This window comes from Leptidea sinapis, chromosome 15, assembly GCF_905404315.1.
Source record: "Leptidea sinapis chromosome 15, ilLepSina1.1, whole genome shotgun sequence".
In the NCBI taxonomy this organism is placed as follows: domain Eukaryota; kingdom Metazoa; phylum Arthropoda; class Insecta; order Lepidoptera; family Pieridae; genus Leptidea; species Leptidea sinapis.
In genome coordinates, this window is record NC_066279.1 from 5106669 (window position 1) to 5133667 (window position 26999).

General features: G+C 33.3%; 1 protein-coding gene across 2 annotated transcripts in view; it reads right to left on the reverse strand.

Moving 5' to 3' along the window:
- LOC126968267 (bifunctional heparan sulfate N-deacetylase/N-sulfotransferase) overlaps window positions 1-26999 on the reverse strand; it is a 195488-nt gene that overhangs the window by 83796 nt on the left and 84693 nt on the right. The window contains exon 1 of one of the 2 annotated variants that reach the window (XM_050813156.1): window positions 14270-14468. The exons of the other annotated variant lie outside the window; for it this stretch is intronic. The gene's annotated coding sequence lies outside the window, so the exon portion shown is untranslated. Of the gene's footprint in view, window positions 1-14269; window positions 14469-26999 lie in introns of those variants that run through there. 2 annotated transcript variants of the gene reach the window in all.

Below are 26999 nucleotides of genomic sequence, written 5' to 3' on the forward strand. Positions count from 1 at the left end.
CAATTCAGTTTCGCAATCATCTGGGCTATGTCGAATATCCTACGACTTTGGTTCTCCTACAGATCTCCTCATTATTCAATAGTGCGAAGGTCGTAATGTACATTGCAAGGTTCTTGTATAATATTTTTATGATCAAAATGACACGATAAGCGATCGGCTGCTAAATGATATAGTGCCGCTTAGGATTCTTAAAAAAATCTGATCAGCACCGCGTAACCTTTAGACAGAAAATCTAATATCCTAAAAGGACTACAAAGATTCTAAGGCGTGTAATGAGAAAACTTAAACTTTATTTATAAGAAAATCAACATTTTTCGTTCACCCTATGTTATACATGCTTGGCCAGGAGTGAATGTATATATAAATGTTCAGTTGCGTTTTAATGATAGGCAAGTTTTACAAGACGCGACGCAAGCGATTCAAAAAGCCCTCACGGGGTTCGTCTCGGGCCATTGTTAGCTGAATGGACACCTAGCCACAATGGGTCTCAGTGAATCAAACCTGTGCAGACTCTGCTGTGAAGCCACTGAAGACCTCAACCACTTCCTACTGGAATGCAAGGCCATTGCCAGAATCAGGCTGGGGTGTGTTAAAGTACCTTTACTCAAAGCAAAGGACGTGTCCTCCCTAACCCCTCTGAGAATCCTACACCTCTTAAAAGTTATCGTTCTTGAGGAAATAGCTATAGGTATACAGTAAGCTAGCAGCCTCGATTTCTATGTCTAATTTTTAGCAATAGGTAGTTGAGGGAGGCACATTAGCGCAAGCAACTTTAAAAAAAAAACTTTAAAAGTTTTTTTTATCATCCTCAAATCTTAATAAAAAAATATACATAAAATGTTGTCTTAGTCGAATATTTATTTCACTTACTACATTCCCCTTCAAGCGAAAATTGCACCACGCACTGTTGGACTAGATAGCCGTCAGCCTGCGCAAACGAGTTTCCAATGATCCTTTTTTTTTATTTATTTATTCACATTAAAAAGAGTACAATGAAAACTAAGGCTAAGATGCGCCACAGAAACCTGTGTAGGTTAATGCGTGGTGCAAATGCATCACTTCGCTCACAACTACTGTACTTAAGAAGTATTTATATCAATATTTTATTTTTATACATAAGAAGGTATACTGTTAAATAACAAAAGATGAAAAAAAATATATAAAAAAAAATAACTCATAAACATAAATATTACAGTAAACACCAGCCATTACATCCCCTTTTCCTCTTAGTGTATACTGCATATTTTTAAATGCGTATTTACACGAATTTTTATTTTTGAGAATGATTGTGTATCTTATCTATCTTCAGGTAAGTTATTTAATATGTTAGGTAGCATGTATTCCCATATCTGATACAGTAATTATCTATTATATGATTAAAAAAAAACACATAGCAATAAAGTAGCATCAATCAAGCAAAGTGAATTCACAAGACGTTAGCTAGAGACAGTGAAGTTGCATAATGCCTCCAAGTGTCCGCTCTACCCGGCCCCTTTATGAAACCCGGCTATGATATACGAGGCTACACTGTCACGTTATTGCTTCTCATGACGACGGAGCATATGCATTAAGATATGCTTGGTTACACTCGGCATCAATTTTACAATTTTGCGGTTCCTCGGAATTGAATATTGCGAGACGTATTTCCCGAATCGGTTTTGTTTTTGATGTTTCTCTTTTGCATTTGCATAAGCTGATGTATCCTCACAAATATCCATGCAGAATTTGTACAAATTGTTTTAAATCTATAAACAAAGAAGCAAGACTAAAATTTATTTAGGAAAAGACAGTTTCACTTGCAATGTCGACGTCCTAAGTAATTTCAGAAATACATTACTAAAGTTTAATTATAAGTTTGCTTTTCAATTCTGTCACTTCGATATTTGAACATTCAGCTTTTAAATTAATTATTTTAAATAAATATTCAGAACGTTCGTAATTAAACGGTATTTTAATATTAACTATTACTAAAAATAACTTTAATAGCAGTCTGTGTGGCAGTGACGTACAGGTTGTGTAATACTCAAAACGTAGGGGTATACGTTAACCTGGAAACTGTATTTTTTTTTAACCAAATCAAAGAGAAAACTAGGACAGGGTTCAATTCGAAGAGAAAATGTTATAACAGATATAATTGTTAATTCGTTTCTTAATATAAAAGTTATTAATTTTTAAGAAATAAAAAGTAACTTTTAGAGAATATTAAACAAAGTAGGGTTCTAAATTACAACACCTTCCTCGATTAGATACAGTTTCTGTATAAATTTCAAATACACGCACACCTAGAGTATCGCTGAGCAATGGTCGAGGAATACGTGATAGAGTATTTTATTTTTATTGTGTTTATTTAAATAGTATAGATAAAAAAACTGTATAATCTTTGTTTTCTTAATGTAATAAAGATTATTATTATTATTTATATTACTAGTGTTAAAATTGAGAGTAAATTATCTGTATTCTCAGCCGGGAAAACATAATATTTATCTTCGATTCGAGAGCGTCCGAGTTTGTGTCTTTGTGATCAACATTTGAACATTCGTGATAAAACAGAATTTTAATCGATTGCTTGACATCAAAAGTCATCGATAATATAACCAGGTACTTAGTCGGGCCTACTTAGCAGTTCCGGAGTAATTTTTCGCTAATGACGTGGAGCCGAGCAGGTCGCGGTACCGTGATAATCCTCCCGCCCATTAGGCCGAGCGGCGCTTGCAAATCGTCCGCATATTTTGGCCCAAGATTAATTGTTCTCGAATATCATCTATCACGGTGAGCTCTCTCGTGACGGTTCCAGCAGTGCGTGCGACGTTTTATTTGAACCACAATAGGTTCGGAGAGCCACGCAGCTGGGGGTAATTAAATTCTGTTTGTGGATGAGTTATAACACCTAAAGTGCAAACATTTTAAACTGAATGTTTTCCGCGAAATGCAATTGTCTGGATCCTCCTTGTTTATACCTTTTCCTATATAATAACAAATACTCGTTTTATATTAGCTTCGCCTGAATGTGCATGAGATGTAATATTTATTGTTATTTTCAAAACACTTCAAGACCTCTGATTTACTTGAAAATTATTACAAGTATCAAGAACCGACTTCAATACATAATTTTCATTACTTTGGCATTGTTTTCTAATCAGAATCAGGATGATAAAAAATCGAAATACAAATGACATAAGGAAAATTGCGATTTTATTAGTATGATGTAATAATATTTTTGATGCTGTATTTATTCCAAAAAAAAAAAAGAAGATAAATTATGATTTAAAAAATACTGAGAATTTGTGCGATACAATAAAAAATAACAACTAGTCGGTACCAACATCAATTAACAGTTCGTAGAGCCGATATAAATTTAAAAATAAGTTTGTCTCACGAAAGTTTTCATAATTTAATTCCTTTGCTACATTTTTAAATTGTTTTTAATTTATTTTAATAGTAATTGCACGGGTCCTGTAAAACTACTGGATAGATTTCAATAAGGTCTTCAAAGTTTTCTATATAAGACACTTGGCCTTTATCCAAAAAAATATTGCGATACCTTCATTTAATATAAAGTTTTAATAAACATCGATTTTTATAAACACTACGTGCTCAGTCGTGTGTATGTACGCGAACAAAGTCGCAGGTCTATAATATTTCTAAAGTTTTGTCTATCATTTTGTTCTGGCTAAGCTGCATCGATTTTGACGGACAGGTATATCCGCCAGTATACCCCCCATAAGACTAACTTAAGCCATTTTAATTTCATAAAATTTATTAGGAGTTCTCACAAAGAAAAGAAAGAACAAAATCTGATTATATTGCCCACGGGCGTGCATTCGTTTTCTAGCAAGGTAGGCACTGTATATCTAACAAGTTGTAGTTGAGCTTTGCCTAGAGATTGCTTACCGTAGGTATTTATATCTAGCGTTTGGTTATAAAATAATGGAACCAAATTTAACTAAATTAAATTAAACATATATCTATTTAGGTTTAAGTATTTAGGTTGATACTGAGGTAGGCACTGCCTAATTGCCTATATGATATGCACGCCCCTGATATTGCCAGATTGGCACGTACATCAAAAACTACGCGGTCAACTCGCGGAAGCCCACTCGTCAACAATAAATCTTTGAACATAATACGTATCTTGTACATAAGCAAGTTAAAAATGTTAATTCTTATTTAAACTCGTTTAATTAAACGACGTAATATATGGCGGCCATTATTAAGCGGGCCTTCAACGCACGTTTCGGCTATACATTTTAGCAATCCACTCATTTAGAATTTTACGAAAGAATCCTAATTTCGTCAGGAAAATAAATCTTCAGTTTAAAGTATCCCCCGGCAGTTTATTGCGCAGTAGACATGTACAAATTGAGTCAATCGCTTTTTTTTCTGGCAATGAACCGAAATCCTATACTTTGAAGGTTTAAACTTCGTTATTAATTAAGCTGACCTATCTCGTGTGAGAAGGATAATTTCGCGCTGGGTGCCACACAACCTTATCAATCTTCAGAAGCATGCCCACGTTTAGTTGGGCCATTATATCACTACATATTATAAAACAAATTCGTCCGCCGCGTCTCTCTGTCTGTCTGTTCGCGATAAACTCATAAACTACTGCACCGATTATCTTGCTGCTTTTAGCGTGGTTCTCGAGGAAGGTTTCAGTGTATAATTTGTTTATTTGTTGTTTAAAAGAGTGGCAATGAGTTTCCTGCTACTTCTTCCCATTAGCTCAACCCTTTACGAAGTAGCGGTAGTTACAATATGAAAAAAATTTTTTTTTGACATTCATGTGTCATTGCCGTGACCTACATGAATAAAGTGATTTTGATTTGATTTGATTTGTAAAGTCACTATCGATATTTGTTGGCGGTGGCCGAAGAAAATAAGCCGTCTTAAACCTTTTGAGATATAACAAAATAATGTATGGTGGAATTGTATATTATATAGGTCTACAGAATGGTCTGCGATGGCTAATGTCTATCTTTTAAGGTTAATATATCCATTTTAATACTTTAAAAAATTGGCAATTGGCAAACAAAAAAAAACAACCGACTTCAAAAACACTATTCGAAAACAATAGATATAATATGCCCAAAAAAGTTTAAAAATAATTGCGTTTTTTATACAATCTAATTAATTAATCTAATAATTCTAGTTACGATTATTGTAATTTTTGGAGTCGGTGTCATCCAAGATAGGTTTGTAACTACATACATAGTTATTGGTGAGATGTGCTTGAGTCGTGAGGAAGCGAGAGGCGAGAGCGGGTCGTGGCGGAAGGACACCGATTCCAAAAATAACAATAATCGTAACTAGAATTTGATTAATTAATTAGATTGTATAAAAATACGCAATTATTTTTATACTTTTTTGGGCATATTATAGCTATTGTTTTCGAATAGTGTTTTTGAAGTCGGTAGTTTTTTTTATTATTTTTTTTTATGTGACGTATATTGACGTATGGGACGAAACTTCGAAATGAATGGAACTGCAGTAAGAATTACCCGAAACTTCAATCGAAACTTCGGTTTTCGTTGAATAAGAGTAGACCTACAAATGTGTTATCTTTTCATATTCGTTTGTGTGGATTTTGTTGCAAATTTGCTTCAAATGGATTTAAGAATGCTTTAAATCGAGGCTGCTCTATGTGAAGAACATTTAGAACGTGGAAGGAACCGAAGCCGCTTATGCAATCAAATTAATATTAGTGAAATTCCCAACTTAGAGTTTGTAGGAAATTACAAAATAAAATAAATTCAGGCGAGTTCACTCTTAATTAGCTGCGTCTTCACCTCCAACCCTACAGGTCGAAAGGCATGAACTGCATTAGTAGAACTGTTAGAAAGGATAAAGGTAGAACTTTATCTTACTTATTCCTTTCTAGCAGAAGTTTCATTTTTGTTATGAATAAAAGAACAAAATTTATTTTTTATATTATTTTATTATAACAGGAAAACTTACATACAGCTAACAAAAAGTTACTCAGACATTTAAAATAAAAAGTATAGCTCATCGCATCATCATATTATGTGCACCAGCAAAAGATGTATCTATAAGAGGATGGTAATATGTAGAGGCAATATTTTAGTGAAAAAAATATATATTTAACTGATATTTACTTGAAAGTTTCTGATAGAATGAGTAGGTATTACGATTGCGAGGTGTGTGAAAAAGGCACTAAAGAAGATCATTTATTAGCACCATAATTGCGAAATCTTTTTAGAAAACTTAAAAGAATTCAAACAAAAAACCATAAGTACTAATTTAACATTATTAAATTGCGTCTGTAATATAGATATTTTTGGTTGTCATAAGTTACTACCCAACGTTGGCATGAAATTATGACTCTTCAAATTAGTCGTCTTAAAATAATATTCATTGCAAACGTTCACCATTCGTTCACGAATATTGTCTATTGTTCCGAACTTCGTCGATGTGTTCTAAAACAAAATAAAGTAGGGTCACTACCGATACTTCGTTGAAATTTCGTTCGTTGACGAAGTTTCGTTTCGGAGAAAGAGAGTAGACCCACAAAGACAAAGCTCCGATCGAGGTTTTAGGTGTTTCAAAACTAAAGAATGCATCACAAAAAGAAGCGTGAATTACATTTTGATCGTCAGTTTTTTTAGTTCGACTGTGTACTGGTTGCAATACGTCTACGACATCAACGTAGTTTCAATGCCGAATAATATATACTACAAAATGCATGAATGCAAGTTTTTACTGATTTGAGCAACAAGCGACGTTACAAGGCTCCACGGGCTGCTGCTTCACCACAACACGCCTGCACTCTCAGCCCTCCCAAACGAAGGACTTCCAGTTCTATTAGCACGCCGTTCAATCTCTTGGGTCACTTATGGCTGGGTCCTTCAAACCCAGATTTAGCCCCGTGTGACTTCTTTATATTCCCAAAAATAAAATAAAAGATACTGTTTCCTCGCTGAAAAGTGTTTAGAAAATTAGTTCAGACGTATGAAACTTTGTATAGATGCTGGTCGTGGAGAGTTCTAAAAAGCATGAACATATTTTTTGTAACTTTTTACTCCATTTGGTGGTAAGTAGTTAAAAATAAGCTGTTTTATAAGTTTTAATTAAATGTGTGGCCATTGAGTTAAAGGAATTAACTTCTTCAAGGCATAACAAACAATAAATGTATTACAATCGCATCCAAGCTATGCCATTAGCGCTGGAGATAGTAGGACAAGCAAAAGGAGGGTTGATTAAAGAGCTCTAGCTTATACTGTTCGTCGCAACAATGAATATTCAGCATTTCAGTGCATAAGTATAATGCCTCCGCGATCTTAGTGCCACCGGGTACGACAGTGCCGCTGTCATAACTATAATGTTGGCCATTTCTCACAGTAAATGTCACAGGCAGTTAAAACAAACACGACCTAGGAACTATTTATTTTTTAAGTAATTTCCGCTGCACGCCGATCGAGATCGAGGAAACAGTTGCTTTGAATTTTATATAAACACTCAAGATATTTTTTTCTTTCAATGTTTATTATATTTTAATAATACAGTTACGTAAATATCTAATATTTTATAGTGACATGATCCCCTTGCTGAAGAAATTTTGAGACTTCAGATAAAAAAAAAACGCGACAAGTAGATGTTAGAAATGCCTAAAGAATATTGTAGATATTGAAACAGAGCAAGGCAAATACTCCAAGATGTCACATTCTAGTGCTCTACAAAGGGCAAGTCAAACCCTGTATGGAGTATAAGTTTCATCTGGTTTGGTGCACCCCAGTATCAGCTCGAACGGTAGACGGGGGGGTCGACGGGGATCTAGAACTCTGAATATCATCCTCACCATGTGGATGTGTGACGTTCCAAAGCAGTTTTGAAGGATCTATCTTCCACGTACTACCAAATATGGAATAAGGTTCCTTGCGCGGTGTTTTCAGAACGATACGACATGGGTTTATGACATACTATATGACATACAAAACAGCGCATACACTCTAGCTGACCCGACAGACGTTGTTCTGTATATCTATACATATAAAAATGAATTGCTGTTCGTTATTTTACGAAATAATTCTTGATGTTATGATATATTATTGACAAATTAATAAAAAACATTATTTTATTTATTATATAAAGAACAACGTCTGTCGGGTCAACTAGTAATAAATAAAATAATGTTTTTATACGAATTTGTCAATAATATATCATAACATCAAAAATTACTTCGCTAAATATGCACCCTGCTGTCGCAATGAAATTGTTTCACAGCAGAACTGTCAAACCGTGCGTCAATAAATTCTCTCATAGAAATTATGTATGGACACATCAAAGGAAAAACAAATTTGTTGTTTTTATTTAATTCAGCAGCATTTTTCTATTAATTCACCTTTTAAACCTTCTCTGGACTTCCACAAACAATTCAAGACCTAAATTTGCCAAATCGGTCCAGCCGTTCTCGAGTTTTAGCGAGACTAACGAGCAGCAATTCATTTTTATATATATAGATTTATACATAGCCCATTTCTCTCTCATCCTCAACCACAACTGCGTATTAATTACTATTAAAACTTACAACGCTATAATACCATACCAAAAGACTATTTTAAAAACACAAAGAAACATCTCAGCAGAAACCATTAAACATCTTAGCCTATGCAATCGCTAAGTAACGCTTTCATCACTCGTCGGATGTGGAACAGCAGGGCAATGCACAATAGGGAATTCGAAATGGACTTTGCATTGTGGTGAAATGATTTCAATCCTGCAACCACTATCAAAGATGTTCTCTTTAGCAATAAATGTAGAACGAACCGCGGTTTACCCCGATAATATAAATTGCATACAATGAGGTCAACGGGGGAAATATAAAACATTTTTGTTAAAATATCAGGCGTTTATTTCAAACGTTATGCTTCTGTTAACGTTGTTTGTGAAATATTATGCACACATGAACCGACACAAATTCTAGATGCAGCGTACCGTTAAATGCTTAATTCGCCAAACATTTTATCAATTAAATAACCCAACCGATAACTGCCTAATGTATTGACAAATGAAGCAAAAGATTTTTTTAAGAGTGAGAAGGACAAACAACCGATTTATTATAGTGGGTGAAGTCAATGAAATTGAACCTTGAAAGTCAAGTTTTAAATTTAAGCAGTAAAAAACCATGCGACGGAAGTAAAAACTTCATCATGAGGTTAATAAAACTAAATACAAATTCAATGTTAAATTTAAATAAACTTTCACGAGTTGACGCATTGACCAGCCATCGTTTCCGTTGTCGGGAAGGAGATGATACGTTACACGACGCCACCGCAAGCAATGGCATTTTAGGGAGCATGACGAACCATGGTATGAATCATAATAAGTACAAAATAATAAAAAAAAATGATAACAAAGCAATCCCACGATATGACTCTATTATATAATGCAATTACATTTAAATAATTACAAATATAATTGTTCTACATCCATAAAGAATAACATTTACAAAATATACAATCATAGTTTATGAAATTACTCTGATTAATTTTGCTTTCACTGAACGCGACCCACCGGCTGTATCCGAATGAGGCTTTCATAACCGAAAGTGACAGATCAGTCTCTTTCAATACGCATAAAATAGAGTAACCGCTAGTTGCAGAAAGCATCCTTAAAGTTAATGTTTAATTAAAATCACTTTTTTATTTTAAAACTTCGACTGTCAAAATGAAACAGAAAGTGACGGTATTATATTTTTTAGTGAATCGTTAACTTTATGGACGCTTTCTGTAGCTAGCGGTAAATCACTTATAAATGTCTAAATAAGTGAACATTTGAAAAATTCACAGACCGAACATGAATTGTGTCGCTATATTATATTTTAAAAATACCGAGCACCCGTGACTTTAAATCAAATTTTGTATATAATTTCTTAGGTATTAATTTTTTGCACAAAGCCAAATAAATCATTTTTTATTAAACGGACAACACAAAGTATTTCAAAAAGCCGTTTGTATAATATATTGTAATTATTATGACGGGTACGCACGATATATATTTTATTAATTTGGTGCCGATATTTCGATCTAATTGCATGAATCGTGGTCGCGGCTGAGTAATGTAATGTATCGTGAGTACCCGTCATAATAATTACGTTTTAATATAATAAATTCTATTCCTACTAAGCTAGATGTCCCGGGTTTGAATCTCGTTAGGTGCAACCATTTATATGATAAAAGAATGTTTGTTTCCGAGTCATGGATAAGTATTTATGTATGTTTCAGTAAGTATATTGTATTAAATATATCGTCGTCTTGTACCCAAAGTACAGGCTATGCCTAGTTTGGGGCAAGATAATTTGTGTAAAAGTGTGTCAATATTTATTTAATTTCAAAGGTATTCATTTTTTTTTTAAATAAAACTGGACAGTAGAAATTCCTTTCAAAAAGCCGCCTCGTAGATAATTTAATGCTGTTATTTTGATATTAGGTTCAAATAGACACTTCAACTTTATTTATATATGTCTATGCATAATCTTGAAATCGTTTGAGTACCTATTGTTTACATAGTTATAAAAATCATTGGGTTGAAAATTAAGACGCCAATTGGTAATTGGACCATAAAGCATAAATTTTATGAGGTTTTTTATTCATTCATTTTCAGAGTAATATACCCGAGTTTACAATCGCTTAGTATTAAATCTAGTTTTCAAACAGCTATTTCTGTGGTATTTTCACGCTTGTATGACTCCTAAAAAGAAGTAGACATTGACAAAATTATTTAATTAAATTAAATCAAGCAATAATTATTCAATTATCGTTTAAGTTTATTGCAATACATTCACTGTGCTTTTATTTCATAAATAGAAAATGCCATTCGTTAAAATTAAGTTATAAAATTTTCATTCAAACAAGGAATGTATAAGTACTATATTATCTCAAAAACTAATTATTGTAAGGAAGCTAAAAAATCTCAGATATTGTTTAACAATCATAACACTTGCAACGTTCATGTTCAGGCATTAAAAAAAATATTAATGAACTATTGCATAACTAATTGAAAAATCACTATAAAAAGAATCCCAGTGTACTAATATTCCTTCTATTCTGAAAGTGTCTGAATTTTTTCAGTTCTTAATTTTCTTATTCAAATATGATTAACTATATTTTATTGTTGAAATGTCAAAAGCGGGTAGGTACGGTAAGCTTCAGCAAAGTAAAGTACCAGTTTTCAAGCGAATTTCGAGCTGCCTGGGAAATTTATAAATATTTTTATTTAGGTATTAGCAAGTTTACTATACATATTTATAAATATTTTTTTGGGATTTATTAAATAATTTTTGACATATACATATGTATTTGCAAAAGAACCAAACACTATTTTGCAGAAAATTAATTCAATTATTTGCGAGCGTAACTTGTCAATGTTATGGAAATTATTAATGTGTGAAATATCGATGGTGCAGCTATTGCGATAAATAAATAATTCAGTAGTGATGTAAATACAGAAAACAATACATGAAAATACATATAAAAAAAGACAAGTACGAGTCTAACGTTCACACTGAGGGTTCCGTAACGATTAAATAACAAAATCAAACATGCAATAAAACTATATAAATTAAAGGAAAGTAATTAAACAGGACAACGTACTATAAAGCTTTAAACACTTACGGCCTTACAAATAAACTTGGTATAAAGTTATAACTGATGATAAACAAAGAAAATGCAAAATGTTTACAATATCGTTAACAACACTGTCAATTCAATGATAATTCTGAAGTTTTCGGAATGACAAGCTGCCTTACAAATAAACGTGGGAAACGTTATACGTCCGAACAAACTATTCGTAAGCAAAATTTCTATTTGTAAACATTTTACATATTCTTGATTTATGCTTAGTTATAACTTTATGCCAATTTTATTTGTAAGGCCGTTAAACTTTTAACAAGATTAATTTTACACTATGATAAATTTTCTACAACAGAAATAAGAATGTTTCCATCTCAATTTCCTCTACTGGGAAACCATGTGAATGGTCTTAATTCTCAATTCTAAGCCATACAGACGTTTTAAAATATTAACTTTAATGGCTATATCTATTGATTGGTTTGATTTTAAAACTTAATATTTAACCAGCGTTAGGGAACGGAAACATATTTGATGTTAACACCAACGCGTTCCCGAGAAAAGTTGGGTTTTTCAATTTAACATTTAATCGTTGGTAAAGGTATAAACTAACTCTAACAGACCATCTCTCGGAAAAAGTAAAAGTGTGCCAAAACTCCATAGAAAGAAGCGCAATTGGAGTTCGGAGACGAGACAAAGTTACGTTAGAAAACATAAAGAGTCAGACAAAATTCAAAAACGCACACAAGCTCTGTCAAAAGCAAAAGTGGAAATGGACTGGACACATTCTGAGGGAAAAGAAAGAGAAATGGACAAAAACCGTTACAGAATGGTATCCAAGAGACGGGAAACGAAGGAAAGGTAGACAGATTAGAAGGTGGGAGGACGATTTTAAAAGAATAGCAGGACCGGACTGGATGAGAGTAGCCAGAGACCGAGTAAGGTGGAAGGAAGTCTTTAGAGGAGGCCTTTGTCGAGAGACAAATTACTAGTTAAGATAATTTAAGTTTTATTTATAAGAAAAAAAATTATGCACTAGTAATAATAAAGGCTATTTTATTTTATTTTATTTTATTTAAAGGTATAAACTAATCAAAGATTCTTAAATATATGCTTAAGAATCCCAGTTAAAAAAACTTTTCGCTGTTGAGTTGGTACTTGATTATATAGTAATAAAATTGCTCACGGGTAGTAAACGATAAACGAATGATTATAGAAGGACTGGCAAGGGAGCCCCCAAATTATAACTGTGTCGTAATAACCAATAACCAGGCGACCCGACGACCCGGCGCGACGGAAACAGAGGACTAAAACAAATACATAATTATAGATGTAAAATACTTATGTGTTTTGATTTGATACGACCTTAGGACTTACATTTCGAAGTTCGTGCACTCTGACCATTGAATCCTCTTATAATAATTTATATGTAAGATACATGTTTAGTCATTTTACAAATTAATTTTCTAAAATGTCCACATCCTGTCATCTAAAACCTTGCTTTTGTTTGTTTAAAGTTATAGTTTTCTTTAAAAAAATTACTTTTTTATCACATTTTCGCATACTACCACTTTTTATTTAAATTGTCTCTGAATTGGTGAACTCACTGTACTAAATAACTAAACGTCTTTTAATACTTTATATACATTTTATAATTTTCCAATTACTTATACAAAATTGCATCACTTTGCATTGATGGTATTTAAAACAATTTGTAAAATGATTAAGCTGAAATTATTGATTTATAAGAGTGGCTATGAGTTTTTTGACAATTCTTTTTTCATTAAAGCTATTATACTTCCGAAGTTTTGGTGAATGGTACCATTCATAACTTGGACATTGGATTTCTTTTTACATTCATGATTTAATTGCTTTAAAATTTGAGTTTGAGCTTAAAGTGATTCCTTGTAACATGAACAAACAGAATTAGATAAAAAAAAAATTGTTGTACCTAATTACCGTTTAGATGCAACAATCCTATGATGCACCTATTTTTTTTATATCTGGTACTATTCTGTACTCTTTATTTGTATAATTATATACGCTAGATATTGCAGTTGATATTTGTTTGTTAATATTTAAATCGTGCAAGGGGAAAAATTTGGTGAGTTTCCACACAGATTCTAATAAAGCACCACATGTCCTATACATACATATAAAAAGTAATAACAAATTAAAATCAACGCGAAACTAAGGACAAGATTTTATATAACGATTTCATAATTACAGATTATTTGTATTGTCATTTTTAATTAAAATGTCTGTCACATTTTAATTAAAATAGTAGTATTGCGTCGATTCGTTACTCCTACGTGAACCATTTATAAAACATAAACATAACCGGATAGTACAAGAAAAATTAAGATTTACAAGTATTAGTAGTGGAGAAAAAAATTCCTCATCCGAAGTACACACAACCCGTCAACCTGTCAGATAAACGGTTTCTCAATGCTGACCTGTATATCTTGCTTTTGATCCTTGTGAACTACTTAATCATTTGGCTAAAAATTTATCTAAATAATATTATTCAATATAAAAAAATATCAAGAATCTGATTCATATATTACTGTGTACAATATAAAATAATATTTCACGTGCAAAATCAAATTTAAAAGTAACAAGTGAGCACAAGGGTAGGTACTAAAATTTTGATTTCTGATCGTAAACTTAGTATAATAAATTCTTACCCAAGCGTATTTATTAATGTGCCGCTGAGGGATAAACTTTACACAGCCGCCTTGAATAAACTAATGTCCATCTAAAAACCATATAACTATGTGTAAAAATGTTCGAAAATGTCAAACATCAAAAGTGGAAGCAACACTTATTGTCACACATTACGAGTGCACGGCTTACGGCAATGTAGTCGCTACACAACCGACCACAGCTACGGGTAGGGTTACACTGATAATACTAAGCACGCTGCCCGTGTTCGTAGCTGTACGGCTACGTCGGCCTACGATCTCAGCGCGGGAAATTCGTAGAAGCGTAGGGAGGGCGCTACGAAGCCAAAGATCCCGAAGAAAAATTAGAAACATTCTAACCACGACAGTTCATCTATCCGCGAGCACCATCATCCCTCGTTTCGATACAGCCTACGATCCGGCCTGATTAATGCTAAGCACGTCTATAAATATTAACCCAACTTCTTTGTCTTACTCAGTATTGGTTTCTTTGTATTGATGGTTAGTTGCGTATACAGGCGTTTTATGAAGATTTACTGTAACAAAGATTAATAGATACTCTAGTATATATATTATATTATATAAAAAAATTGAGCAAATATTTTTTTATTAAATATCTTTAATATCAAATATACGGTACCTAGCTTATTCAAGATGGTAAAATCATCAACAAAAAAATCAAACTTGAATTAATTAATGTGATTATTTACATGAACGTAAATTTATACATATTTTTATGGAAATCGACTATTGCAGATACTGTCAAAATATTAATATCTTTTAATTACATATTACATAAGGTACTGTTTTAGTAAGATTGTTTTATTTTTAAATAAAATTTTGATTTGTATTACGTATAAACGTGGATAAACCGACATCACATTCTGAATCGAAATATTTTATGTGAAATAAATGACGATTTGGCAAGATTTTCCATTCCTTATTGCGAAAATAAAAGAATTCGTGGTGTACTTTTACTTTCCGACGCGGCATCGACCAATACGGCATGCGATGAGAAGCGATCATGCGATCGTACAGGCATGCCATCGCTGAAGACGAGGCAGTGAGTGTCAAAGACCCGCACGCAATCCATCACAAAACGTTTACATGCGTGTCGGACGATAACGAGCTATTTATTCAACCAACAATTGAATTTAATGAAAAGTGACCGGAATCACTACGATTCGTCGGCGGTGTAATTGCCGTGATGTATTTCATGTGATACTGATATTATGATTCGTGAAATACGAATGATAGATTTAATATTTGATGCTAATTGAACACTCTCACATTGATTTTATATGTATACATATAAAAAGTCGTTAACGTGCCTGTATGTACATAAAATATTCATTGAAAAGACATATATGAGAGATGCACTTATGTAAGTCAGAACAAAAAAAGTTTTTTGATTTTAGTGTTTCGTAAGACGCAGTGTTGGTAGGCGCCCACAAGATGGGCCGACGGTCTGGTCAAGATCGCCGGAATACGTTGGATGAGGGCAGCGCAGGACCGATCGTCGTGGAAATCTTCGGAGTAGGCCTTGGTCCAGCAGTGGACGTCTTCCGGCTGATGATGATGATGAAATCGGTTTAGCCACATCAAATTATGTTTGAGATCAAATGTTTTGGAATTTTACTCACGTGACGATGTTAAATAAAAAAAAGGTTTTTTATCTACAATTAGGTACTAAAGAAATGGTAATTTTATACTTTGACCAATAATACCAAAAAAGCTTCGAGCATATTTCCAGTTAAAGCATTAATATGATAATCTATTGGTATTTCGAAAAAGGAATAATATTTAAAGCATCGGAGACCGTAAGCTGATTGGCATTTGATGTTAAGTTACAACAACAACAGACCGCGTTTAGTCACCTACATAGAATAGAGTCACTTCCATTATGAAAGCTTTCAAGTTGACAGGACTGGGTTGGGGCGCTATTCAAATCACCTTGCCTGATGAGTCTTAACATAAATCAAACGCTGAATGAGCATTGCGGTACGATATAAAAAAACGGTGTGTTCTTAAGACTAAACAACAAACTTGGTTAAAAATACGAAACACACCAATTTTTTCACTACATTCTTAAAAAAACATAGCATTCACAAAAAAATATTATAATTGTGTATAAATAAGTCTGGTAAATTTTCCTCGGTCCGATCGCGCTCCCTGAGTCTCTAGCCGACTTTATCGGAGGAGCGTTACAAAGCCGAGCGTGACAGCTCAGTCTAAAGAAGTTTTCACTTCGAAAACTTATTAAAACACTACGATAGGACATTTACCAGTCTCCTTTGCACAGGATGCCGGCTAGATTAAGGGTACCACAACGGCGCCTTTTTCTGCCGTGAAGCAGTAATGTGTAAACATAATTGTGTTTTGGTCTGAAGGGAGCCGTAGCTAGTGAAATTAGTAAGGTGACGAGCGCAATTGAGGTGCCGCTCAGAATTTTTGGGTTTGTCAAGAATCATTCATTGTAATGGGCAGGGCGTATCAATAACCATCAGCTGAACGTCCTCGTCTCGTCCCTTAATGTCTTAAAAAAATAGAAATTATAAAATTGAGTGGAGAATATAGTATGTTTCGTAGTGTGTTTCGAGAATTGAACTGACTGCAAGAGGAAGTGAATGAAAAAAATAGAAAGCCCCGGAGATTACACATTCTCGTTTCACTATATAAATCACTGTAACATTTAGATTCTTCCTTGTTGGGCTGTCTACATAATTTAAGTTATTATGAGCTTCTTCCTCTATCTATATTGTTCAGTTCACAAAATACCACATCAGCAGAACGACTCCCGCGAGCAGCTCACTGACCCTAATTATTAAAATGTCACACAGCTCGCGCTTCAGAGAGCACTCAACGAGAGAATAATAATTCAACACGACACTATATACTTAATCATAGATGTACTAAAATATTTTGTTAATCATTATTGATGCCGAATATAAATACATATAATACTTGAAATTAATAGTAATAATGATACGTATCATTCCTGTCGCCGTATTCCACCTTCGCACGAAACGCCACAAGTTAGAACATCATCGCCAAGATCTGGATGTGTGGCGGTCCTCCACAGTGCGGTTTTCAAGGAGCTTTCTTCCACGTACTACAAAGCTGTGGAATGAAATTCCTTGTGCGGTGTTTCCGGGACGATACAACATTATATAGTAGATACGACCTACAAAAGAAAAACAACCGACTTCAAAAAAACTATTCCAAAACAATAGATATAATATGCACTAAAAAGTATAAAAATGATTGCGTATTGTTATACAATCTAATTCTAGTTTCGATTATTGTAATTTTTGGAATCGGTGTCCTTCCGCCGCGACCCGCTCTCGCCTCTCACCTCCTCACGACTCAAGCACATCTCACCTATAACTATGTATGTAGTTACAAGCCTATCTTGCATGACACCGACTCCAAAAATTATAATAATCGTAACTAGAATTAGATTGTATAAAAATACGCAACTATTTTTATACTTTTTAGTGCATATTATATGTATTGTTTTGGAATAGTGTTTTAGAAGTGGGTTGTTTTTTTTTGTTAATTTTTTTTTATTATTTGATTTTTAGTGAATTTGAAGTACACTAACTAACAACTTCTCTAAATATGTGCAGATATACTAAATTTTTTAATGCAGCAATGAACGTAAGTGCTTATTTGAAGAGTTCCGTTACTTTGCCATGGATTCCATAATCAGAACCTAACCAAACTATCTTTGAAGTATATTCTTTCCGATAAAAAAATAATCATCGAAATAGGTTGGCGCGATATTGAGTAATTCGTAAATTTCTCATCCAATTTGCTATACGTATGTATAGCAAATTCAAGACTTTTATGATTTTTCTCATGGATGCCACTGTCAGATCTGGACCAAATTACAATGGGACCACACGGGAAGCACCAGCATAAAGCTCCAAATAAAAAAGAATTATCAAAATCGGTTCACCCAGTCGAAAGTTTTGAGGTTACATAAAAAAAATACCGACGAATTGAGAAACTCCTCCTTTTTTGAAGTCGGTTAAAAAAGTACACCCTCCTTAAAGGCCGGAAATGCCCCTGTGATCCCTCTGGCGTTGCAAGAGAATGTGGGCGGCGGTGATCACTTAACACCTTACGCTCGCTTGTCCTCCTTTTCCACAAAAAAAATACTTGAAATCTTATGGTTCAAAGTAACGAGCGCAGTTGTAGTGCCGCTCAGAATTATTGGGTCTTTCAAGAATCCTGAGCGGCACTGCATTGTAATGGGCCGGGCGTATCAATTACCATCAGCTGAACGTCAGGCTCGTCTCGTCCCTTATTTTCATAAAAATCAATAAATAAAAATAGTATATAAGCATGCCTGCCTGTTCTTATGCATCTCTTTTGTGCGGTGATCAACGTAATATTGGTAATCTATACTTATAATATATATTAATTAATATTATAAAGCTGCAGTGTTTGTTTGTTTGTTAGAACGCGCTAATCTCTGGTACTACTGGTCCGATTTGAATGATTCTTTCAGTGTTGGGTAGTCCATTTATCGAGGAAGGCTATAGGCTATGTTTTTTTTTTCAAAATTAGGGATCCGTAATAAAATTGCTATTTTGTAACACAAGGTGTAAAATCGAAAACCTATTTTTGCGTGCGCTGCAAAAACTATTGACAATAGAACAAAATGATGTACAGGCTATAATTTAGGCAATATTTTATTACTTATAAATTTATCGCGTGAATTATACTTTATATGGCAAAACAACGTTTGCCGGGTCAGCTAGTATTACATATTTATTACGAACTGACTTGGCACGGACTTATGAGAAGACTTGTAAGAAGCACACCCATTGATGTCGTGTACGTAACAATTAATGTGAGTTAATAATAAGCAACATATCATTACTATGCATCATTAATTTGAACTGAGAAATCAACAAACACCGAGCAAAGGTTCATCCAGATTTTTTATATTTTATCTACCACACTTTCGTCACATCAGTTGTACTGCACTGCACAAATTAAAATTTAAATATTTTTATTCAAACGCCTCAGACCTTAGAAGAATGGGCGCAACAAACTCAGCGGATTTTTTTTTGTCAATAAAATATGTTTACAAAGTAATATTGTAGCGTGAGGGCGTTTACCATACAAAGTTTTTTAACAATTCTTTTGAATATACAAAAGACTTACTAACTCGACTTATCCGAGTAGTAGGCATTATAAGTTTGTGTATGTTCCTGGTGTTAACATTATGGTTATGACAGTTTCTAGCAAATTCATTTATGTGCCTATGAACATACATTACATCAAGAATATATTGAGAAGCAACAGTCAAGATATTAATTTCTTTGAATTTTGCTAGCAATATACCTAAGGACATAATACTATGGAAATAACTAAAGTAAACTAGTCGCGCCGTATCTATGTCAGTTAATTGTCTAATCTTTTTAACCGCGTATGCTGTAGATATGTTAACCCAAGATACGCAATTCCATACAAAAGTAACACTAATAATATCTTATAATTCCTCAATTTTTTATATAATTATAATTCAACAATATATTAAGGCGACACTAAATGCCAGCTACCTTGAGCGATATGAGTTCACAGCTGCCGGCCCGCCATCTATGTAACAAAGCCAATATTTTCAAAATTCTTGAGTGAAAAACAGTTTATATGCTTACAATCCTCTTTATTCACTACTAATCTGAATAAATTAACCTACACAAAAAAGTACAAGCTATAAGAATAACATTTCTGAGAGAAGTACCAAAACAATGCGTCACGCCATGCCTAAAAACTTGTTTAACTTCAAAGAAAAGTGGTAGTTCAAAAAGGCTCGGCACTGTTAACTATAACCAACAGCGAGCATTAGCAACCTACAAATAAGACTTAAGGATATGTGTAACAGGATTAAGTAGTGTTCATAGCTCGAAATGGTATACTTTCACAACAAAACTTGTCTAAAAAAACCATGTTTGCGTGTTTTCTGCTTACTCTTCGCCTTAATGCAAATCAAACCTCAACGTCCTAACGCAAATTCAATTGACAAAGCTATAGAGATACAATAAAAATTTACTCAGTAGTGTCCATTTCAATGAGATGTGTTAAAATATAACACAAAGTGATATTCGGTTTGACGATAAGGATTAATAAAAGAAAATATTATTCTACAAATTGTTGATTTTTTAAATTACAATAACAATAAAGTAAATTTATTACTCACCGCAACTAATAAGCTGCCACATTTTTCGTATTAGATCACAATCAGATTTTGCCAAATTTAAAGAAGCGCTAACGAGTCCGCATGTTGACTGTTTTTCCACACGTTTATTTATATTATATTTTTGTCAACGTTTTGAAAGCAATTTTTAATCTAATGAATATTTGATAGAAGGTATATAGATATAACAAAGCCATATTATCATTTATTTACAAGTGGGAGACTCCATTGCACAGTATGCCGGCTAGATTATGGGTACCACAACGGCGCCTATTTTTGCCGCGAAGCAATAATGTGTAAGCATTACTGTGTTTCGGTCTGAAGGGCGCCGTAGCAAGTGAAATTACTGGGCAAATGAGACTTAACATCTTATGACTCAAGGCGACGAGCGCAGTTGTAGTGCCGCTCAGAATTATTGAGGTTTTTCAAGCATCCTGATCGGCACTGCATTGTAATGGCCAGAGCGTATCAATTACCATCAGCCGAACGTCCTGTTAGTCTCGTCAAAAAGACTTTGTCTCATATTCTGCAAGAACAAAGCAGATTTAGTTTGAAAGGAGGCAGACGAAGTGCTAACTTCTCTGTGCAAACAGATAAGAGTAGGCAGTCGCCAGCGCCGCGGTCGTAAGCCGCGAGGCGTACAATAAGCCTGATGTAAGCGCCTCACTCGGTTCATGCTCGCATGTACGACCAACTAACTTCTCGGGGAAATCCCTCGAGCCTTATGTCGACTGCCTAATCTCGAGTATCTTAATTGGTCCCACTTCGTATATTGTAGTCTTACCGAGTACCGCTCTTTGCCACGTATACTTATTTGTACACAGCACTGGCATGTTGCAATAGATATAAAATCCTACTAATAATATTATAAATGTGAAAGTTTGTATGTCTGGATGTATGTTTGAACTTCTTTAACGCAAAAACTACTGAATGAATTTTGATGAAACTTTACAATAATATAGCTTACACACCAGAGTAACATATAGGCAATAATTTATAAAAATATTGTGTGAATTATCTAAAAATATAAATAAAAATTGGATATTATGGATATATATACGGTCCTACACATACACCATAATAACATTTTTTACAATTTTTGTCTGTCTTTCTGTCTGTCTGCCTGTTTGTTCCGGCTAATCTCTGAAATGGCTGGACCGATTTTGACGGGGCTTTTATTGGAAGGTAGCTGATGTGATAAGGTACTCCTTATCACATCAGCTACTACTATTTTTCTAAAATAAAGTAATGTTGCAATGTCTAAGAAACGGTCTAACTCTAAAAATAATTTATATGGCAAAACAACGTTTGCCGGGTCAGCTAGTAATAAAATAAAAAAGTGTATGTTTACTTATGTATATGCACGCAAGATATACACTTCTTTGGCCTAACAAAGCAAAAATCCTTAAAATTATTTATTCCTCGTTCTATTCTACGTTTGTAGAAAGAACAATATTGTAAACATCAACTGCAACGATGGCTTTCACAATTAATATCCGGACGACCGAGCCTTGCTCGGATTTTTAAGAATGTACAAAACTTGAACAAAAAAAAAACTAATAGGACATATGGATTCGAACCGGGGTCTTCTGCTTTCCGGATCACCCAATGTCCCATCTGAGCTATAATAGTCTTGTATATAGTGGCGAAATTTACCTTTGTATTCTAATGTTATTGTAGCTGTTTCTCATTCAAACATGGATAAAACCATTTTTTTTTAATTGAAACCTAGCTAGATTGATTTATCACCCCCGAAATCCCCTGCATACTTAATTTTATGAAAATCGTTGGAGCCGTTTCCGAGATTCAGATTATATTATATACGAGCTGTACGGGCTTGAACCCTTTGCCTATCCTAATATTGGACGAAGAAACCAAAAAAAAAATAACGAATGTCGCAAACGTCAGAAAATTTTAGGAACCAACTTAACCCTGTTACTTTTGTGTTACAGTGATGCGCGCGCATCATAAAATTTCACTCTCATAATTTTTTCATAACGCGCCTAAAGAAGTATAACTTCAATAAATACAATAAGTTTGATAATATACGCTGCGCTTGGTCAAGAGCATTAACGGTTTTTAACGTTTAATGGTTCTATCATTTTTAAATAAGGGAATGCTAAAAGTGAATGTAGGAAACCGAATGCTTTGAATACTTGACGGTAGGTATTGTTTATGCAAAGTTTAACACCGTATGAAATACTAGTGACCCACCCCGTTTCACTTCAGTTATCGAGGCAAAATATTCACAGTGAATGGCAAGTAATGACTTGAATAAGAATATTGTTGAAACTTAAAATAAAAAAAAAGATGTGGTGTCGTGGGACACCAGGTAGGAACGAAGTTCCTTCGGCTAATGTAGAATCGACACAATTTGTAAAAAAAAATCGTGTTCAATTTTATGTAGGTTTTCTTGATTTTTCTGTTAAATTTTGCAGATTAGTTTTTATTTAAGTACAGGAAAGTATTTAGGAAATTTAGTATTTTAGGAAATAATAAACTAATATTGCGTAAAATAAAAAAAAATCGTTATCCATATTATCAATTAAAATAACAAAACGTGTCTCTTTATTTTTGTTTGACAACATAAAATTACATAGAAATAGAAATAATTACAAAAAAAAATATTATTATTATTATTATAAGTAATTCTTATTAATCAGTCTCGTCATTAAATTCTATTGCTAAAACTATTATTATTATACACATAATAAAGTTCATTAGAAAGAGAAAGGTATTATACACTACTCGCTTGTGTATGCGACTGTCGCGCCTGCGCACGTCTCATTTAACGGTTTTATTCCACGGACTTTATCTTACGGTTTTACTATCACATTTTTTTCAGTTCGGTCCCGCAGCAAAATCCCTATCTCCTCCAAGCCTGCCGTAAGGAACTTCGTTCCAATTAAATTTTAACTTCACCACTTCTCAGCACGAGCTTTTAGGATTATAAAAATCGGTTAAAAAATCTTACATTACCTAACACACATACAAAAAAAAAATTAAATAACTCAAACGAAAGTTCGCCATGTTTGACAACCACTTTGTGTATGTCAAAACAATATTTATTTAAATTAATGAGAACCAATTGCGGAAATAACTTCACAAATTTTACATGGTAATGGACATATTAATAAATTAGCTTAATTACCCTTAATTAGGGTAATTTGAATCAGCCACATTTTAACTGACATAAGCCGATAACACGAACTCAACTCCCGAAAAGTTCCCGAGGGAAATATTAAAAAACGCGGGCAACGTAGCGGTTGTAAGCTCGCAGACCTATAAATCTCAAACTTTCCTACCGAATACTTCCCGCAAAATTGTAAAATATTTACAAACTTGTCACGTGTGTAAGACCAGGCCAGCTACATAATATACTATCGCAGGGGATTCTGAAATAATTTAACGGTCACATTTTTATGAACTAGTTAGTTAAAATTTATTTTAACAATCAATAACACAAATTAAATTTGAAAACAAAATTAATGAACGATGCGGGAGTCGAGCCCTTGTTTTCAAATGTAATTAATCGCAGAAGTGAGGTGTATAACAAATTGTTTAGATTTGAAAAGGGCGACATCTTTAGTCAATTTCCTAATATGCATATATTGTTGGGGTTGAGCAGGTCATCAACTGTAAATCCTGTAGATGAAGCAACAACCTGAGAGTTGAACAAGACATACAAAATTTATCAACGATACGTCTCTCGAACGGTTGGCTCAATGGAAAGAACGCAAGAAAGGAACGGGAGAGGTCGCGGGTTCGAGTCCCGCATCGTTCATAAATTTTGTTTTCCAATTTATTTTGTGTAATTAATCCCAGAAATGAGCGTTATCACTATAAAAAAACAACAAATTGTTTAGAATCAATGAATGATTATTTTGAACTGAATCATTCGTAGTAAAATACATTTGTATTAAAATTTACGTTACCTGCGTCACTTCATGGAATTTAAAACATTTTATACACAATACTATATAATATACTTAACAATACTATATACAATAGCGTATCACAGTAACACCCTAAGTAAATATAAATATAATCTTAATATATATAAATTACGTGACACGTTGTTTGTCCGCGATGGACTCCTAAACTAATAAACGGATTTTAATGGGGATTACTTCACCGAGTGCAGTTTAGTCCAACTTGAGAGGTAGGATAGTTTTTATTTCGATTTGAGACCCATAATTATTTTTAATTCCAATATTTGTTTTGTATGGAAATATTTTAGTGAGAGAATTTATTGACGCACGGTTTGACAGTTCTGCTGTGATACAATTTCATTATAACAACAGGAAGCATATTATACGAAATAATTCTTGATGTTATGAAATATTATTGACAAATTCATTAATAATCAGTATTTATTTATTACTAGCTGACCCGGCAAACGTTGTTTTGCCATATAGATTATTTTTAGATTAAGACCGTTTCTTGGACATAGCAACATTACTTTATTTTTTTAAATAAAAGAATTTTTCTAAAATAATCGTTACTCCTAATTACATCAGCTACCTGCCAATAAAAGTCCCGTCAAAATCAGCCCAGCCATTTCAGAGATTAGCCGGAACAAATAGAAGACAGATAGACAGACAAAAATTGTAAAAAAAAAAATATTTTTGTGTGGGTACCGTATATTCATATACATGTAGTAAGAAACGGTTATTTCAATATTACAAACAGACACTCCAGTTTTATTTATATGTATACATATACAGAACAACGTCTGTCGGGTCAGCTAGTCCTATTAATATTATAAATGTGAAATTTTGTATGTTTGGATGTATGTTTGAACTTCTTTAACGCAAACACTACTGAATGGATTTTGATGAAACTTTCTAATAATATAGCTTACACACCAGAATAACATATAGGCTATATTTTTAAAACTATTGTGTGAATTATCTATATATTTAAATAAAATTGGAGTGTCTGTTTGTAATATTGAAATAACCGTTTTTTAACTAAATGTATATTATGAATATATATATATACATACACCAAAATAACATTTTTTACAATTTTTGTCTGTCTGTCTGTCTGTTTGTTCCGGCTCATCCGGCGACTTTTATTGGCAGGTAGCTGATGTAATAAGGAGTAACTTAGGCTACGTTTATTTTAGAAAAATAAAGCAATGTCCAAGATACGGTCTAACTCTAAAAATAGTTTATATGGCAAAATACGTTTGCCGGGTCAGCTAGTATAATATAAGTATCATAACGTCTACAGACACGTTTCCCAATTTTGCGCCGCATAAGTGCAACGAAGTAAAACTTTTTTAATAAAAGTAGTAGCGAACAGTTCCACCTCAAAGAAAGAGAAACAACGAAATAGTTACTTATTAACTTTTATAATAATACACTTTAACTTTTTCAAAAGAAACTAAGACGTAATATGGGTTTCGCAATCACAAGAATAAAAGACGTAATAACGCTTCGAAAATTAATCTTTACGATGCATTTGACATTGCCGTGAAACAGACTTAGTAAATTTACATAATATTGCATGATAGCGAAAAGAAAGAAGTGTAGCGTCAAATAAAATATCATAGGAAATAGTAGTAATAACATGTCTGAAAACTATATATTTATTATTAAATTATAAAAAAAAATACGGGTTGTATGTTCTCCGAGAGTGTCGGTAGAAATGAAAACTTGAACTAATAACGTTGGGTATTTTTGAATATTTTGGAATGGTTAGGGAATAATTTCGCACGAATTGCATTTATATTAGAAAAAAGTACCTACCAGCATTTATGTCGTTAAATACAATATTCATTGTCAAAAATGACAATTTATATAACTAAAGATTTAACACTACAGAACTATTACAATTATTTTACATTAATTACTCGAAAAATCAACGCTAATCCATAATTTCAACGACTGTCTTACGAATTTTCGATCAGGTCACGTGTCCTGACGTGAATTTAACATTTCAGACCTATCCCAGGAAAATAGGATCTGGGTCTTAATGCAAGGAACGGCGCTGTTGTTAAAATTTTGAATTGAGTTAACCGTGTCATGTGGGGTATCAAAAAAATATAAAATAACATTTTCCCTTTTTTAATATGGGTAGGTGCCTATTAATATGTACAGAACCCTTACGAATCCAACTCGTACTTCTCCGGTTTTTTTTAATTATCCCGGTGATTCTGGTTAAAATACAAGGGGCAAAAGTAATAAAAATATTGTATTATCATTCGCGTACACTATTTGAAATAGATAAGCCCCCCTCATTCACAAATATTCGTAGACTGTCTCGTACAAGACAGGAGGCAAAGACTTTGATCAGGCGGAATCAGAAGAAAAAAAGGCAAATTTAGGAAGGATTAGTTAAGGTAGATTGGTAGCGTAACAAGATCCGATTGAGATGTTCAGTAGACATCTGAAGCTAAAATTATCATCGACAGTGACAGTCTAAAGGGCACCCGGCTTAACGTGTCTTGCGGTATTGAAATTTATTAAATATTTATATAATAAAAATTTATGGACCAATCACCTTTTAAATTCA